The sequence below is a fragment of the Heterocephalus glaber genome, unplaced genomic scaffold (genome assembly GCF_053883595.1).
Source record: "Heterocephalus glaber isolate CG9 unplaced genomic scaffold, H.glaber_assembly_v1.0 deba00001457, whole genome shotgun sequence".
Taxonomy (NCBI): domain Eukaryota; kingdom Metazoa; phylum Chordata; class Mammalia; order Rodentia; family Bathyergidae; genus Heterocephalus; species Heterocephalus glaber.
The window spans coordinates 14,731,459-14,749,757 of NW_028258305.1; the positions used below are offsets into that span (position 1 = coordinate 14,731,459).

The following is an 18,299-nucleotide window of genomic DNA, read 5'->3' on the forward strand; positions in this document are numbered from 1 at the left end:
CCCTCTTCCCCAGTGCTGAGGAAGTGAGCCTTTTTGGGCCCCTATACCACCACACCAAATGCCAAAGAGCAGAGATCCCCAGCCCCAAGGAGCTTTGCCTTTTGGTCTGCCATACCACTGCCCCCAGTGCTGAGGAGCAGAGACCCCTAGTACAGAGGAGCTGAGTCACATGGGCACCAGGAGCACACGCCCCCTCACACACCCTCACTGAAATGAGAAGACACATAAACAAGTCTCAAAGCCAGACTTCCAGATCACCTAAAGCAACCCAAAAGGGAAATGAGATGGAACAATCTGATACTCAACCACCTAGACCCCCTGAACTGGCAACAAAAGATGATCTGGAAAAAATGAAATCAGAAGTAATTTCTCAGATAACAGCAGAGATTGTGCCCATAATGCAAGACATGATTAATAAATCTAGAGAGGACACAGATAAAAAAATAGAGGAAGTGAGGAACATGATGGAATCCCAACATAGGAAACAAATTGAATCCATGAAACAGATGCAAACAGATTTCCAGGAGATTAAAAACTCCATTGAAAGTCTACATAGCAGAATGAGCCAATGTGAGGACAGAATTTCAGATATAGAAGATAAGATTGCAATTAGTGACAAGGAAAAGAAAAATTTATTTAAAATAGCAAGGGACCATGAGAAATCAATCCAGCAGCTGCTAGACAATGCAAAGAATAACATAAGGCTGATCAGAGTCAATGAAGAAACAGGAGAGAGTGCAGATGACATAAAAATACTGTTCACAGAAGTAATGGCAGAAAACTTCCCAAGCAGGGGAAAAGAACTTAACATACAGATAAGTGAGGCATATAGGACTTCAACTAGCCTTGGTGTAAAAAAAAAAAAATCTACACATAGGCATATAATAGTTAAGATTCCAGAAACCCAAAAGAAGAACAAAATTCTACAACAGTTAGAGAAAAGAAACAAATCACATACAAAGGAAAGCCCATCAGAATCACAGCAGACTTCTCAATGCAAACCCTCAAGGCAGGAAGAGCTTGGAGTGATGTATTCCAAGCCCTAAAAGAAAACAGCTTCCAACCCATCTTTCAAAATTGATGGAGAAATAAGATATTTTCATGATAAACAGCACCTTAGAAACTTCATGAATACCAAACCAGCACTGAAAAACATTTTAGACAATATCCTAGGAAAAAACAATGAGGCTGTCAATCGCAGGAAGCCCAGCACAATGAATCCATCGGGTGTGACAAGAAATTAAACGCAAAGGGGGAGAATCCAACAAAAACAAAAAGTCATGGCAATGATAAGTCAATATGTATCAGTTATAACCATCAATGTTAATGGTCTCAATTCACCAATCAAAAGAAACAGACTGGCAGAATGGGTCAAGAAGCAAGATCTAACAATATGCTGCATACAAGAAAAACACTTAATTCAAAAAGAAACTTATAGACTGAAAGTTACAGGGTGGAAAACAATGCTGCATATGACAGGAACCCGAAAAAAAGCAGAAGTAGCTATCCTCTTTGCAGATCAAGTGGATTTCAAATCAAATCTGAGACACTTTTGGTCCCATGAATTTCAGATAAAGGATAGTCAACTTGTATGTAGAAATCTATTGTGAACATATGTTTTCATTTCTCTTAAGTAAAAACTTAAGTAAGAACAGAACAGTTGGTTCTTAGCAGTAATACAAGAAATTTCTATATTTTTCCAAAATGGTTTTATCATTTTACATTCACATTAGCAGTAACAGAAAGTTCTAACTGCTTCACACCTGAGCTGACACTTGTTCTTTTAAAACTTTTAACTTTCATCTCCCTAATGAGTGTATAATTCGATCTTGTTATTGTACTGATTAGTATTTTTCTGATTCTAGTTTTGCACACCTTTTCTTGTGCTGTACTGGCTATCTATCATCTTCTTGTGTCTACTTTTTAATTGGGTTGTCTATTAAGGAGCTGTAAGAGTTCTTTATATATCCTGGTCTTAGGTTATATGTGTTATAAATATGGTCTGTTTAAGGACTACTTTTCATTTTCTTAATGATGTCATTTAAAGTCCTAAATTTTGATAGAATCTCATTTATCAATTTTTTTCTTTTACACATCATGTTCTTTGTATCCTAGGAAATTCTTGCCTACCCTAAATTCATGAACATTTTCCCTTATAATTTCTTCTTAAAGTTTTATAGTTTTAGTCTTTCATATTTATGTTCATATATTCTTTCAAGTTATTTTTATGTATGGAATTAAAGTGTTGAGGTCAATTTTTTACACATGGATACCAGGTGTTCTAGTACCATTTGTTGAAAACATCTTTTCCTCTGCTCTTGAGTTGAGTTTATGTTCTATAAAATGTTAATGTTAAATACTCTTTCAAAACTCAGTGGACCATATACGTGTGGTTCTATTTCTAGATTCTCTGTTTTATTCTAATGATCTATGTGCCTTTCCTTATGCCAACGCTGCTTTGATTACTGTAGCTTTAGAGGAAGTCTTAAAATTAGGTAATAAATGTCTTCCAACACTTTTTTTCTTTTTACTTTTCTAGGTCCTTTGTACTCCTACATAACTTTCAAATTTCAATATCCAATTCTTCATTTATAGCAAATATACATAGACCTTAATTTTTATATATATCTTGTGTTTTCTAATCCTGCTAAATTCAAATAGAAGTTCTAGGGGAACCTAGAGATTTCTTAGTATTTTTGCTGTAGGTGATCATTTCATCTACATATAAAGATTTTACTTCTACCTTGCCAATCCTATGCTATTTGTTTCTTTTTATTGCCAGACTATTTTGGTTTGGGCCTATGTTTCAAAGTTTAATGGACAGATGAAGAGTATGCACATATGCCCTTGTTCCCCACCTTAGGGAGAAAGCATTGTATCTTTTCCATTCATATAAGGCATTTTTGCTGAAGTATGCAGTACATGTCATATCTGTTGAGAAGGCTCTGTTCCACTTCTAGTCTCCTGATAGCTTTTACCATGAACAGCTGTAGAATTTAGTCTAATACTTTTTCTCCAACTACTGACAGGATCATATGGCTTTTTCCTTTCCTCTGTTAAAATGATAACTTATGGGGGTGGATCTGCCAATGCTGAACCAACACTGTCATCCCTATAATAAAACCACTTTCTACATCCTGCCAGATCTGACTTCTAATAGTTTGTTTTATTAAACAAATTTTTATCCATGTTCATACTTTTTTCTTCTGTTATCTTTATCCAGTTTTAGGATTAGCACAAGGTTGAGTTCCTAAAATGAGGGGAGAAGTGTTCCTTTTTTCTGCTTAAAGGTTTGATATAATTCATCAGTTAAAATGTATATAAGCCTGTTGTTGTCATATTGGTAGGTTTTTGAGCTAGGAATATACTTTCTTTAATAGGTGCTATTCAAATTTTTTATTTCCTCCAGAGTCAGTTTCATTAATTTGTCTTCCAAGGTACTTCTTAGAAGTTGTCAAATTTATTTCAAAAAAGATTTTTGTAATATGCTTTCTATATCCTTTCAAATTCTGTAAAATCTGTGGTAATGTCTTCTAGATCTTGATACTGTAATTTAAAAAATGTATAGTTGATATTGTGTAATAGGAAGAAAAGGTCTAAAGGAGCAGGGGTAGAGGAAAGGAAAGAAGGGAAAAGAAAAAATATGAGAAAAGGAAATACTTGGAAACAAAGTCTTTGCAAATAGGGAAAGGTGGAGGGGGTGAAGGGAGGGCTGGGGAAGGGGAAAAAAATAAGAACCAAGATACATCATATATAGGTACAAGATCCCAATGATGAATGTAACTGTATTTTATACCTAAAATGTACCAATAAACTTAATGGGAAATTTTTTTTAAGTATTCACTGTGCTGTTTTAGCATACCTTGTATATAATTACACTGGTGATTTAAATTAATTTGATTGCTTAACAATAAGTTTTAATATTTTTGCTTATTGCATTTATTCTTTTAGAAAATAAACATGCAATTAAATCATTTTAAATTTTGTTTAAAAAAACTGCAAGAATTTCAGAAACACATGCAAACTGAACAACACACTTGTAAACAACTAATAAATCACAGAGGAAATTAAAGAAGAAATCAGTTCCTAAAATTAAATTACAATGACAATACAACATATTGGAATCTATGGGACACAATGAAAGCAGTCTTATGTGGGAAATTCATAGTAGTGAATACTCATATTAGGAAAACAGAGTGAGCCCAATTAAACAACCTGATGCTGAACCTCAAGCTTCTAGAAAAAGAAGACCAGGACGAACCCAAAGCTCAGACAAGGGAGGAAATTATAAACATCAGAGCGGAAATCAATGCAATGGAGACTAAGAGAAAAATAAAAGAATCAATGAAGCTAACAGTTGGTTCTTCGAAAGAAATAACAAAATTGACAAACCCGTAGCCAACCTTATCAAAAAAAGGAAAGAAAAGGCCCAAATCCATGCAATTAGGAATGAAAAAGTTGAAATTACAACAGACCCAGCAGAAATCCAGAGGTTCATCAATACCTATTTCCAGAACCTATACATCAATAAGACAGAAAACACAAAAGAAATGGACAGATTCCTACATATGTATGAATTACAAAAGTTGAAAGAAGACCTAAAAATTCTAAACAACCTGATATCAATCAATGAAATTGAAAACCTAATTAAAAAACTTAGCAACTAAGAAAAGCCCAGGTCCAGATGGCTTCACTGCTAAATTCTACAAGACATTTAGAGAGGAACTACTGCCACTACTGTTTAAACGCTTCAATGAAACTGACAGGGAAGCAATACTCCTGAATTCATTCCTGGAAGCAAGTATCACCTTAATCACCAAAGCAGAGAAACACCCAACTGAAAAAGAGAACTATAGGCTAATCTGACTAATGAACATAGATGCAAAAATCCTTAATAAGATACTGGCAAACAGAATGCAGAAGATCATCAAGAAGATCATATACCCTGACCAAGTGGGATTCATCCCAGGGATGCAGGAATGGTTCAACATATGCAAATCAATGAATATAATATACTATATCAATACAGCCAAAGACAAAAACCATATAATCATCTCAGTAAATGCAGAAAAAGTGTTTGACAAAATGTAACACACATTCATGATAAAAACCCTACAAAAAATTGGAATAGATGGTCTCTACCTCAATCTGATAAAAGCTATCTATGAAAAACCAACAGCTAATATCATACTAAATGGTCAAAAACTGAAATCCTTCACACTAAAATCAGGAAGAAGACAAGGATGTCCACTATCACCACTCCTGTTCCATATACTCTTGGAAATATTAGCCACAAAAATTAGACAAGAGAAAGAAATAAAAGGAATAAAGACAGGAAATGAAGATGTCAAATTGTCATTATTTGCAGATGACATGGTGCTCTATATAGAAGACCCCAAGCACTCCACCAAAAGTCTTCTAGACTTAATAACCAAATTCAGTAAAGTAGCTGGATACAAGGTCAACACACAATAATCAATAGCTTTCCTCTACGTAAACAACAGACTCACTGAGAGAGAAATAGGGCAAATAATTCCTTTCATAATTGCATCCAAATAACTGAAATACCTAGGACTCAACCTAACAAAAGAAATCAAAGACCTCTTTTCTGAAAACTATAGCACTCTGAAAAGAGAGATTGAAGATGATATCAGAAAATGGAAAGACATCCCCTGATCCTGGGTAGGAAAAATCAACATTGTGAAAACGACCATACTTCCAAAACTGCTATGTAGATTCACCACAATCCCAATTGAAATTCCAGAAGCATACATCATGGACCTTGAGGAAAAAAAATCCAAAAATTCATTTGGAACAAGAACAGACCTAGAATAGCAAAAGTGATTCTAGGCAACAGAGATATGGCAGAGGGATCACAACCCCCACCTTGAAACTATACTACAAAGCTACTGTGATAAGAACAGCATAGTACTAGCAAAGAAACAGACTTGAAGAACAGTGGAACAGATCAGAAGATGCAGAAACAACTCCAGACTTACTAAGCCACCTCATCTAACAAAGGAGCCAAACACCCTCACTGGAGGAAATATAGCCTCTTTAATAACTGGTGGTGGAAAAATTGGGTTTCCATTTGCCAAAGATTAAAACTAGACCTATATCTCTCACCATGCGGTAAAGTAAAATCAAAATGGATTAAAGATCTAAACATTGAAACAGAAACACTGAACCAGCTGGAACAGAGGTTAGGTAGAGTTCTTGAAGACATTGGTGTGGAAAAGATTTTATGAACAAAACCTCAGTTGCCCATGAACTAGCACAAACAATCAACAAGTGAGATCCTTCTCATTAAAAAGCTTCTGCACAGCAAGAGAAACCACCAGCAGTGTGAAGAGACAACCCACAATGTGGGAAAAAATCTTCACCTGCTGTTCCTCAGACAAAGGTCTACTATTTAGAATCTAGAAAGAACTTTAAAAAAATCAAACATCTCAAAGTTAAAGACCCATTGCAAAAATGGGCATCAGAAATGAACAGACATTTCTCAGACAAAGAAGTAGAAATAGCAAATAAATACATGAAAAAATGTTCAATATCACTGGTCATTTGAGAGATGCAAATGAAAACAAAGCTCAGATTCCACCTCACCCCAGAAAGAATGGCTGCTATCATGAAATCAACCAATAACAAATGCTGGTGGGGGTGTGGGGAAAGAGGAACCCTGCTCCACTGTTGGTGGGAGTGTAGACTGGTGCAACCACTGTGGAAATCAGTATGGAGATACCTCAAAAAACTAGGACTGGAAGTCCCATTTGACCCAGCTATTCCCCTGCTGGGGATCTTCCCCAAAGAATTAAAAGAATCATACCACAGTGATATATGTGCACCCATGTTTATAGAAGCACAATTTGTAATAGCTAAAACTTGGAAGCAGCCCGACTGCCCTTCAACTGGAGACTGTATAAAGAAAATGTGGATTTTTTTTAATAATATGGAGTACTACTCAGCCATAAAAAATGAGAAATTAGGGCCAGGGATTTAGCTCAGTGGTTTCACCGCCTGCTGCAAAGGCGCAAGGAACCGAGCTCAATCCCTGGTACCAAAAAAAAAAAAAAAAAAAAAGGGAGAAATTAGAGACATTTATAGCTAAATGGATGCACACTGAGGTGATATTCTTTTTTTAAAAAATAATTTTGGATTTTTTTTTTACTAAAATTCTTTTAGTGATACATTTTAAGTATACAACACATTTACATTTCTCATTGGGAACTTGTACCTTTATATGATGCATCTTGTTTCTAATTTTTTCCCCATTCCTAGCACACCCTTCCCTATTTACAAAGACTTTATTTCCATTTTTTCCATTTCTCAGCATTTTTCCTTTCCCTTCTTTCCTTTCCCCTGCCCCTCCCACTACCACTACCCCTTTGGACCTTTTCTTCCTATTTTGCATTATTGATTATTCATTCTAATCATTGGTACATTTTAGGTATACAATATAATGACATTCATCATCGGAAATTTGCACCTTTACATAGTCTCTCTTGGTTCTAATTTTCCACCCTTGCCCAGCCCTCCCTTCAACCCCTCCATCCCTCCCTATTTACAAAGATTTTGTTCCTATTTTTCCATTTTCTCATATTAATTCCATTCCCTTCTTTCCTTTCCCCTACCCCTCCCACCTCCCTCCCCTTTGCCCCTTTTCTTCCTTGTTCACATTACCTATTATATGTTTAGGCAATACTCTTAAGTGAAATAAATAGGACAAATGTATAAATACCAAATAGTTTCTCTAGTGTGAGAAACTGAAAGTGTAAATAAGGACTCAAAGTTATAATAGATAATGTGAAATAGGAAAAAAAGGGGCAAAGGGGAAGGGGAAGTAGTAGGGGTAGGAGAAAGGAAAGAAAGGAATGGAATTAATATGAGAAAATGAAAAAATGGGAACAAGGTCTTTGTAAATAGGGAGGGATGGAGGGGTTGAAGGGAGGGCAGGGGAGTGGGGAAAAAATAAGAAGCAAGAGATTATGTAAAGGTGCAAGTTTCCATTGATGAATGTCATTATATTGAATACCTAAAATGTACCAATAAAATTAATTTAAAAAGATTTCAATCAGTAAATTACTCAATTTTAATACCAAATTATTATTCATACAGCAATAGAATTCACTCTAGACAAACAGTACTTAAAAATAACTTGGATGGTTCACTTTATTTTCTATGTCTAAACAGATAACATGTATGCTATAATGTTCATTGAAATGAAAGATTCCACGAGATAAGCTTAAATTGAAAGTTCATATGAAATATTTGTAACGACATTTTCAATCGTAGAATGGGTTTTGCTTATTCAAAAAGGTCTAGTAAAACTTTTCAGTGGCAGGGGCTGGGGATTTAGCTCAGTGGTGCCGCTGCCTGCCTCGCAAGCGCAAGGTCCCGAGTTCGATCCCTGGTACAAAAAAAAAACCTTTTCAGTGACAAACATTTTTACCAACATAATTGTGTGGCTTTCAGAACAGAAAGTACCCTTTTTTTAATCCTACTTCGGTACTACTATTCTAGAATATAGACTTCAGAATATATGGTTTCTATTGTGCACTGGAGGCATTGCAATTTTAATTTCTATTAGTATCGAATACTGAAATTAGAGTATTCAAGTTTAGAGATGGTCTTTTCATTAGAAAAGTTTGTGCGGTCAATGAGAGAACTAGGACTTCCAACCTTGTTCAACCAGGACTTCCTGTAAAACAAACAAATAAACAAATAGAAAGTAATATACAGAGTATATGTGGATCTTCTAAATGATCTCACAATAGGTATTTGTGCGAATTCACATTTAATAAGTAACTTTTGCATAATGTGATATATAAAATTTTTACATTGTATATATCATTCTGAAAACACCACAAAGTATAATGTATGATCAAACATGGACAAAGAAAGCATAGTAACAAAGTAAACACAGTCAGTTCCTGATGATTTCATATAAAGGTTATTTCCCCTCACTTAAAATACTCCCAAGTCCATGATTACCTAGATCATATATTCAAAAGGACCAAAATATTTTTTCAAAGGAGTAATTAAAACAATTCACCATTATTTTTTTATTACCTAGCACCCACATGGTAGCATCACATGGTTTTATGTATATATGTGAGTGTGTGTGTACATATATATACATACATATATAGAGGGACAGAGATAGACACAGAGACAGAGGTAGAGACAGAGAGAATTACTGAAAGAATAAACACGATTTCCCAAAAACATTAAAATAAAATTATATGGACATTTTTCTTTTCTACTCAAATACTATTCTCATCATATATGATAGCAAAATGACTTTATTAAGGAACAAGTTAAATATCCTGAAAATATTTTTCTTTGTAGAGAAATGGTTTATTCTAGTTTATTAGCAGTATCCACGTGTTTAATTTATGAGTGAGTACCTACTGAGATGCTTCCTATATAATTCAGACTTATTATATGACCTGTTATATATTGCTGACATCTAAGATTATGCTGTTAAGAATTTTCTAGAATCTTTGTACCTATTAATAATTAGTTGAGATGATAGGCTTTAGTGGTACTGAAGGCCAATAATATGAGGCTGTTTCATGTAAGTGATGGATATTAACCTAGGTGCTGAGATAGAAACATCCAATGAGTTTCCTCACATCTCCAAAGTTATTCAGGTTGGGAAGCTGGTATTGCAACCAGTGTGCAACACAATCTGATATAACCTTGGGTTAAAAATATTTTCTGGGCCAGTTTTCTAATTAGCTAAAAATCTCTTAATCGGACTACAGACTTCTAATGATTCAAATTGCCATTGTGCTTTTTAATTCCTTTTTTCAAGTTCTTATTTGTGACTATTTTACTGGGTTAGGTTAATTTTCACTTTCCTTTTTTTTTTCAGAAGCCAAACCATCAACACACAATTTCATTTTTTAGAGTCATTTAGTTAAAATCTTATGGACACTTCATGAGTTGAACAAAAAAATTCAGTTTTTGTGAAAAAGATCTCATCGCTTCAATTTTACTAGTCCAATCTTGAAAGCTTCTAGAAAACAAAGGCCAGAAATGCTCATGAAAGCTAACATTTAATGTGCACTCATTGTTTTCTTGGCACCATGCTAAGTTCTTTACATGTAAATGTTTCCTTTAGTGCACTCATGAACTGTATGTCAGAATCTATTAATACCCCAGGTGAATGATGAGGAAAGAGAGAATGTTAGGGTGAAGGAACTTGCTCAGGGAGGTAGCAAGGATAGCAGTGGGAGTGGTCAGATTTGGAATACTGTATTTTGAAGTTATAGTAAGTAGAGTTGCTGACAGATGGGATGTGGGTGTGAGAAAAGGAGAGGTGTGAAGGATGCACCAGATTTTTTGGTTCTGAGTAACTAGCTGGATGGGGCTGTCATTTACAGAAATGAAGAGACTAAGGGAGCAGATTCTGAGGGAAGATCAGAAGTTCAGTTTGGGAAAGTTAGGTATGAGACGTCCATTAGACATCCAAGTGAACTGTTGAGCAGACAGGTGAATGGAGTCTGGCTGGAGGAAATAAAATTTGGAATTTGTCAGCACACAGAGCAATAGGGAACCCTAAGCCTGGCTGGGGTCATCAAGAAATGAATATAGATAGAAAGGAGAATTCTGGTGAGTTCACCTTGGGGTGTGCTACTGTGAAGAGTTCAGGAAGCTGAGGAAGAACCAGTACAAGGGAAAAAGAGGCATCCACTAAGGTCTGAGAAAAACTGGGAGAGTGTAGAATCCTGGGCGCTAAATGAAGTCCCCAGGAAACAAAGACAAGTCAGTCACTTTTTGGTATCAAGGGCATCTGAGCTAAGTTTTAAAGAAAACAGCAAAGTTTGCAAATCTTAGCACAGGGAAAGCCAATTCAAGCATGATAGAAACAAGAGACTTATGAAAATAATGATAATGTTAAATAATTTTAAAATGTAGAACTTTTGAATGGCCAAAATAAAGCCAAAACATAGATTCATAGATTCATGCCATCTTTCACTGAATTTATAGATTCATTCCATCTTTCTTGCTATTTTGAATAAGATTTTTTTATTATGTTTTAAAACTAGAATATAGGGAATCTAGTGGACTCATATTGTAATCAAATGGCTTACTGAACTTAATTGACAACATAATAGTTTTATTTGAGGGGGTTTCCTATGGTGTATCTAGGAACCATCCTGTGTATTTTCTTCTGAATTCTGTTAATTTTATCACACTAACTTCAAATTGCTCTTTATGTTATGCCCTTCAGCCATTTTTTAAACTTATTTGCCTTTTGAGAATTGCTACAATGACTGTGCAGAGAAAGAATGAATCAAGAGCAGTGTTCACCCAGCCGAGGTGCTAGCACAATCATAATATACCGCTGTGCTTCCTGTACATTTTCCCTATTAGTGCAATAGTCTCAATAAATACTGAATGGATGGTTGGATCGATGGATCACTTATATGTTTTCTAAAGAGAATGAAGTCTAACATTTCTGCTATAAATCTGAATTAGTTCACATACATATATCTTTCAGGTATTTCTATTTAAGAAACATGATCTACTGATAAACATTATTTGTTAAAAGATTCCACTAGTAAAAAAAAGAATTAAGAATATAAATTAGAAAAGTCTATTACATAAGGCATTTTATAGGATAGCCATGTATCAAGTACATTCCTTTCACTGTAATGTATTTTAAATGTCTTACATAGAGGCTTTAAAAATGAAAATAATTTTTGTAAAGTCTATTTTGTTCCTTTACCAAAATCATATTGTCTTTAACAATTACAAAGTAACAATTAAGAAGGTATTTCATGATAGACATATTTCTTACATCTTTGATGAGGATTATAGACAATTGTGAAAAGAATTTTTTTATGGAATGGCAAGGGACAATGATCCTGGATGTATTGCTTTTAAGTATCCTTCAGGCCATCTTTATATTATAAAAATAAATAAGTAAATAGAACACAGTGCTGATAAATGTTAAATGACCAAGGAAAATCTATTTGTTTAATAAATTAACTGTGTTATATTTTTTGTTCCTATCTAGGCAGTCACCAACTATAGATTCCCTCAGGGTTTCCATGACATTCTTATTCTTTGGGGCAGATGGTACATATTCAGCCATCAAATACAGTAAATGCCACACATTTATGGCTTTGGCAGCCAGCAGTGAGGCCAACTATGATCTCAAATGCACTTAGGTTACTGCACTCCCAGGGGGCCTTCTTTTACTACTGCTCCATGATGTACACTCTGTTGTGTACATCATGGCAATTATCACATTCTGTAAACTGCTATGTTTATGTAATTGCTTATACATTCATTATGTGCCTCCTCTACATTAGAATGAAGTACTAAGAAGGCAGGGTCTGAATCTTACACATTAATAAATTCCTACCATCTAGCACAATGCCTGGGGAAAGTGAGTATGCAATAACACTTAATGAATATTATTTAATGAGTAAGCCTTTGTACCAGTGTGCTTTCTTCAAGCATACAGCTTCTATGCATGGGTAAAGGGATACGTTTAGGATCCTACACTGTCCACGTACAGAAAGGAACACTGAACATGGCCACTTAACACTGATTCCATCTCAGGTAAAACAAATCCCTACATTTTAAAATACAATTTGTAAGCTAAAAAAATAGTTGCTTTCATTACAGAAAATGGTAAAGTATTTTACCTATTTATGTGAGAAACTGAAAGTGTAAATAAGGACTAAAATGTATAATAGGTAATGTGAAATAGGAAGAAAAGGGGCAAAGGGGAAGGAAGTGGGAGGGCTAGGGGAAAGGATAGAAGGGAATGGGATTAATATGAGAAAATGGAAAAATAGGAACAAAATCTTTGCAAATAGGGAGGAATGGAGGGGTTGAAGGGAGGGCTGGGCAAGGGTGAAAAATAAGAACCAAGAAAGACTATGTAAAGGTGCAAATTTCCAATGATGAATGTCATTATATTGTATACTTAAAATGTACCAATGATTAGAATGAATAATCAATAATGCAAAATAGGAAGAAAAGGTCCAAAGGGGTAGGGGTAGTGGGAGGGGCAGGGGAAAGGAAAGAAGGGAAAGGAAAAATGCTGAGAAATGGAAAAAATGGAAATAAAGTCTTTGTAAATAGGGAAGGGTGGAGGGGGTGAAGGGAGGGCTAGGAATGGGGAAAAAATCAGAACCAAGATGCATTATGTAAAGGTACAATTCCCAGTGAGAAATGTAATTGTGTTGTATACCTACAATGTACCAACAAAAGAATTTAAGAACAACAACAAAAAAGTATTTTACCTATTTAGTCCTCTGTGAAATTATACAAGTTGGGCCGGAGATTTAGCTCAGTGGTTCCACCGCTGCCTCGAAAGTGCAAGGTCCCGAGTTTGATCCCTGATACTAAAAAAAAAAAAAAGAAAGAAATTACACAAGTAATGAGTATATTCATCTTCTCAAAGGAAGTTGGGGGCTTAGGGATCTGATTAATGACCTGAATGTGAACCAAATCGACTCATGCAATTGGCTCATTCTTTAGCACCACAACTACCCCCATTCCACTGCATTTCTTGTGACTGTGAGCTTACTCAGGATATAAATGAACATGGTACCTGGCTTCATTCAGTGTTCAGTGTGATTCTTACTACCCTACAGGAGGACCAAGTCCATCCTGCAAGCCCAGTCATATGACAGGCCAGTGCCGCCGTCTGACACTTCCAGTGCACAGTTGTAGATGCTCAGGCATACTGTGTTAAAGCCCTTAGATACCTTTTTCTTTGATCTCAAAGATGTACAAACATGCATAATTGTATTTATTGTACTAATTCAGGAGTTTCAAGCTTTTAAAAAAGCATCTTTTCCTACAACATAATCTTATATGAAAGTTTAATGCTTCCAGGAAAGTAAGTAGAGTTCTTTTCTGAACCAAAGGAATGGTAATTTGTGTGTGTGTACAGAGACACCCCTCCATCACAGCCCTCTCTCCTCCAGCCACAATTCAAGCACCTCTGGGAAGCTCCAAGGATTCTGGGGAACTCGGTTTGAAACTTTCCCTAGTAACCCATCAATGAGCAAGGATGTGGGGGAGTGGAATGTATGGAGAACCCAGTATTTGTAGAAGTGGAAATCAACATAAGACTATTTTTTTCTGTTATTTAAGTCAGTATTTCCTGCAAACTGTAGCTTCTAGGGTGATATAAAAAATTCCATTTAACTAATATACTTATCTGAAACAAAGGTGAAATTAAGGCCCTGGAAAGCCAAAAACTATCAATAATTCATAGCAGTTCTATTTTCTGGGATGAAAGTGGAGCAGCATAATCCTTTCGGGTATCTCAGCAGCACCAGTATAAAACATACAGCATAGCAAGAAAGCAGACAGTAAGAAAAGACTGCTCATGAGTTATAAGCTAATGTGGTGCATATTGGAAAATATTGAACTGCCTGTCCATTTCAAGCTTTAAGTTAGCATTAATAATGGAAAGATCATACATAACATTCTTGCTTTCTTTCTTTAACAAGTTTCCCTTTTCAGTTATACGTGGACAAGTAACATACAGTTCTTTATTACCAGAACGAATCTTTTAATGACATTTTGATATAATATCTAAAATATTCGTCAACCATGTAGCCCATGATTAGTGAAGAGGTTGGTGATTATCCAGAGTACTCTAGAATATTCATAATTAACCTGAGGACAGATTCCTCATTTTGAAAATATGGACACTACTACTCTCCATAAAGAGCTACTGAAAGAATTAGAGTGTTTGTAGATCACCTAATGCAACATCTGTCACACAGAGGCCCTTAATAACTGTTATTACAGTGTAACTGTTCTTTGGCTTTGTCAAAGATGAAAGCCTGCTGAGCAAACTTTGGAGCAACACACTTCTAGTGCAACTCCACTAGTGAGACCTCTTGGTTTGGGAAGAGGTACTTCTTAGCTGCTGTGGAAAATGGCACATCACCCAACCTCCTCAGCTTGGTGAGTGTCTGGAAGACCTACCCACGCATGAGCTGTGCCCAGGCTCTAAGAACAGCTATGAATCAAAGGTCCTGAGACCAGAGAGGCCAGAACAAGCGAGGCCATGACTATAACTTCTTCTATCTCCCTTGCCGCCGCAGCTTCTAATGATCTTATTTCTTTTTATTTACTGAAAAGAAAATAGATGCTAGCACAGTGGTAAATGGAAGTGGATTTTGAGATCATTATGCTTGGATGTGAATCAGCTATCAACTCCTGTTTGGACATTTTAAGTTTCTTAAACTCTTAGGGCCTTATCTATAAAATGGAACATATACTGCCTATGCCATGGAGTTATGAGGAATAAATGTGTAATCTCATGAAGTATCTAGAAAGGACTAAACACTCAATCATTTTTAGCTATTTTATTAGCCAAGGGGTAGCTATTTTTGGAATGGAATTTAATAGAGGAAATTGGGTCCTTATACCTTTACTGGAAGGACTGAAAGAACAGATTTAAATTGGAACAATGCTGCAGATTTGACTGCTAAAGTGCAAAATGTTAAAATGGTGATATTCATTCAAATATAAAATGACATATATCAAAGATTTTATTTAATAAATTAGCTAGTGAGAGAACCTGTAAGAAGTCTGGTTCAAAAGAAAATTCTGAGACACACACTTATGTATGTATATATAATTGTGTATACACATACAGAACTTACATATAATCAGGAATTTTTTTTTTTTTTTTGGTACTGGGGATTGAATTTGGGACCTTGCACTTGCGAGGCAGGCAGCAGAACCACTGAGCTAAATCCCTGGCCCTTCAATCAGGAATGCTGAAATCAATTTTCTTATAGATACAAAACTGATTAAAATTCTGTGGGGCGGCACTAACCAAGAGAACTGTAATGCATGTTTCATGTATAATTTTAAATTGTCTGGGAGCTATATTAAAAACGTAAAACCAGTGCTCGCTTCGGCAGCACATATACTAAAAATGTAAAACTAATAGGTAAAATTAATTATAAAAACATACTTAATCCAATATATATAAAATATTGTTTCAAGATATAATCAATAAAATTAATATTTTATATACATTTTTATATTGAGTCTTTGAAATCTGAAATCTAGTGTGTGTTTTACATTTACAACATACATCAATTCAAGTTTTTGCTATATTACAAGTGCTCAATAATCACATGTAGCTGGTAGTTCCCATAATAGACATGATAGCTTTACTACAATAAAAAAAAAAAATGTTTGGGCTTATCTTTTCTTCACAGTAAAAATCCATTGTATATCTACCAGAAAAAAATGTTTGCTATTGACAAGAATTATTTGCATTTGCATAGTTTGCTCCAAGTAAATTTCTATGGTACAGAGCTGTAAAATAGCCTAGTCAAAAGGAAATTGACCAAAGGCTCAGATCCCAGGGAATCAGAAAAACTCCTGAAGGTTCAACTACACAATATCCAGAACTTCTCTGAAAGACATCCCCAATCTCTATGACCCAATTCCAAGCCTTGGATACATTTTCCTCATAAACTTATTAGAGGAACTGCTGGGAAACAGGAGGCTGCCACCAAAGCCACTGCACCGTACTTAGAAACACACTGCACTATGGCATTGCAGACATCAGGAAGCCACCACCAGAATTGTTGGCTCCAGAGTCACAGAATGTATGCCAGAACCTCAAACCAGCTAAATCAATCCTGCAGCTTTGCTGCCTCTCTCTTTGTATCTAACTCAGATCCAAGTTCAAATTTCACATGAGTACCTCTGCCTAATGAAGCTTTAATCACATTCAAAACCCTGACTGGAAGCAGTTGGGAAAACCTAGCTCCTAACTCTCCCAGATCTCAAGGAAAGACAGCAGAGTTTGGAACAGAAACTGACCAAGCCAATATACCATGTGTACCACTGCTATTATTCAGTTAACAAGAACTTCACAAAAGTTTATGCTATAGGATTTGGAAGTACAGTATTAGAGAGTCTTTGCTAGTCTATAATTTTGGTCTAAAATTTTGCTGGTCCATTTCTCTTGGATCTGGAGTTCTTCTTGGCACTAGAATGGAATCCCAAGGAACACCAGCCATAAGGGTTCTGTGGAGGAGAAGTAGAGGACACACAGGAGGAATGACAACAGAAGAAGGAGATCATTTTGAAAGCTATGAGGTTAGGAAAACCAAGGACACAGAGAATTTTAACAAAGTGAGCAGACAGCTTCCAAATGTAGCTGGAGTCCAAATAAAATATGAACTAAAAAGTGCTTTAGGGGCCTTAGCAAGATCAGCTCCAATGATGGGGCGGGGGTAGAAGCCAGATTGCAGTGGTTTTAAGAGTGAGGGAGAAGCTGGGCGTGGTGGCGCATGCCTTTAATCCCAGCACTTGGGAGGCTAAGGCAGGAGAATTGCCACAAGTCCAAGGACAGCCTGAACTACATAGCAAGGCCATGTTTATTAAAAAAAAAAAAAAAAAAGAGTGAGGGGGAAATGAAGAAATGAGGAGACAGCAAGAACAGGTAAATCTTTTGAGCTGTCAGACTATGAAAGAGAGGAGAGACACAGAGAAGCTCTATAGATCTTTAAGCCTCTGTTCTTGACAAGTCAAGCCAGCCTAGACTTTGTTTTCAATGCCTTCCAGCATTTATGGATATTTGTCTCAGAAGTACAATTATTTGAGGAAACTTGTGTTAAGGACGTTGAATCAGAATGTTCTCTATTCCAGATATGTTAAAATCTACACCCACAAGAAGGCAAATGAAAAATGAGTTGGCTAGACACCCCTTTTTTTTCATCCCTCACCCTAACCTTTCTACTTCTCTCAAAAATGCTCATTAGCAATTTGAGGTTTGGGGGTGACACCATTAACTAACTGATAAAAGTCTAGTAGATAATTTACAGCCAAAATGTGACCTACCAACAGCAGAGACCCTTATTTTAAGCATTTTAGAAGTCTTGTTCTTGGCTCTATCTTTTGTCTCCACCCCTGTTTTCATTCCTTTTCACTTTTAAATGTGTGCTCCCTTATTATAGTTTTACATTTTCTTGCACACCTCAAATTCAGCAGAAAACAGAGTGAGGTATAAACATATAAAGATGTGAAGTTCCTTGTCCTTGCTGATACTATTTCTTTGATTTTTATAATGGAAATTATTGGGAAGGAATTTATTTATAGGGTTTTGCTTTACTGCAGATTTTGCTAGATACCTTTCTCCATTAAAGCAAAGCATACAATGTTCTGTGGTCATAAAAACAGGACAACAGTCTCCACAAGCTGCCATTGTGTTCATGGCAGTGAATTCCTGGACTAACAGCTCCCAGCCCAAGGAATAGCAGCCTTAGGCTGGAGCGCCTGGC

At 35.8% G+C, this 18,299-nt stretch overlaps 1 protein-coding gene across 2 annotated transcripts in view; it reads right to left on the reverse strand.

The window, feature by feature from the left end:
- Positions 1-18,299, reverse strand: part of Cimip6 (ciliary microtubule inner protein 6) — a 297,684-nt gene that overhangs the window by 188,744 nt on the left and 90,641 nt on the right. For both annotated transcript variants that reach the window (XM_087216388.1, XM_087216387.1), the window contains exon 3: positions 13,269-13,370. The gene's annotated coding sequence lies outside the window, so the exon portion shown is untranslated. The remainder of the gene's footprint in view (positions 1-13,268; positions 13,371-18,299) is intronic.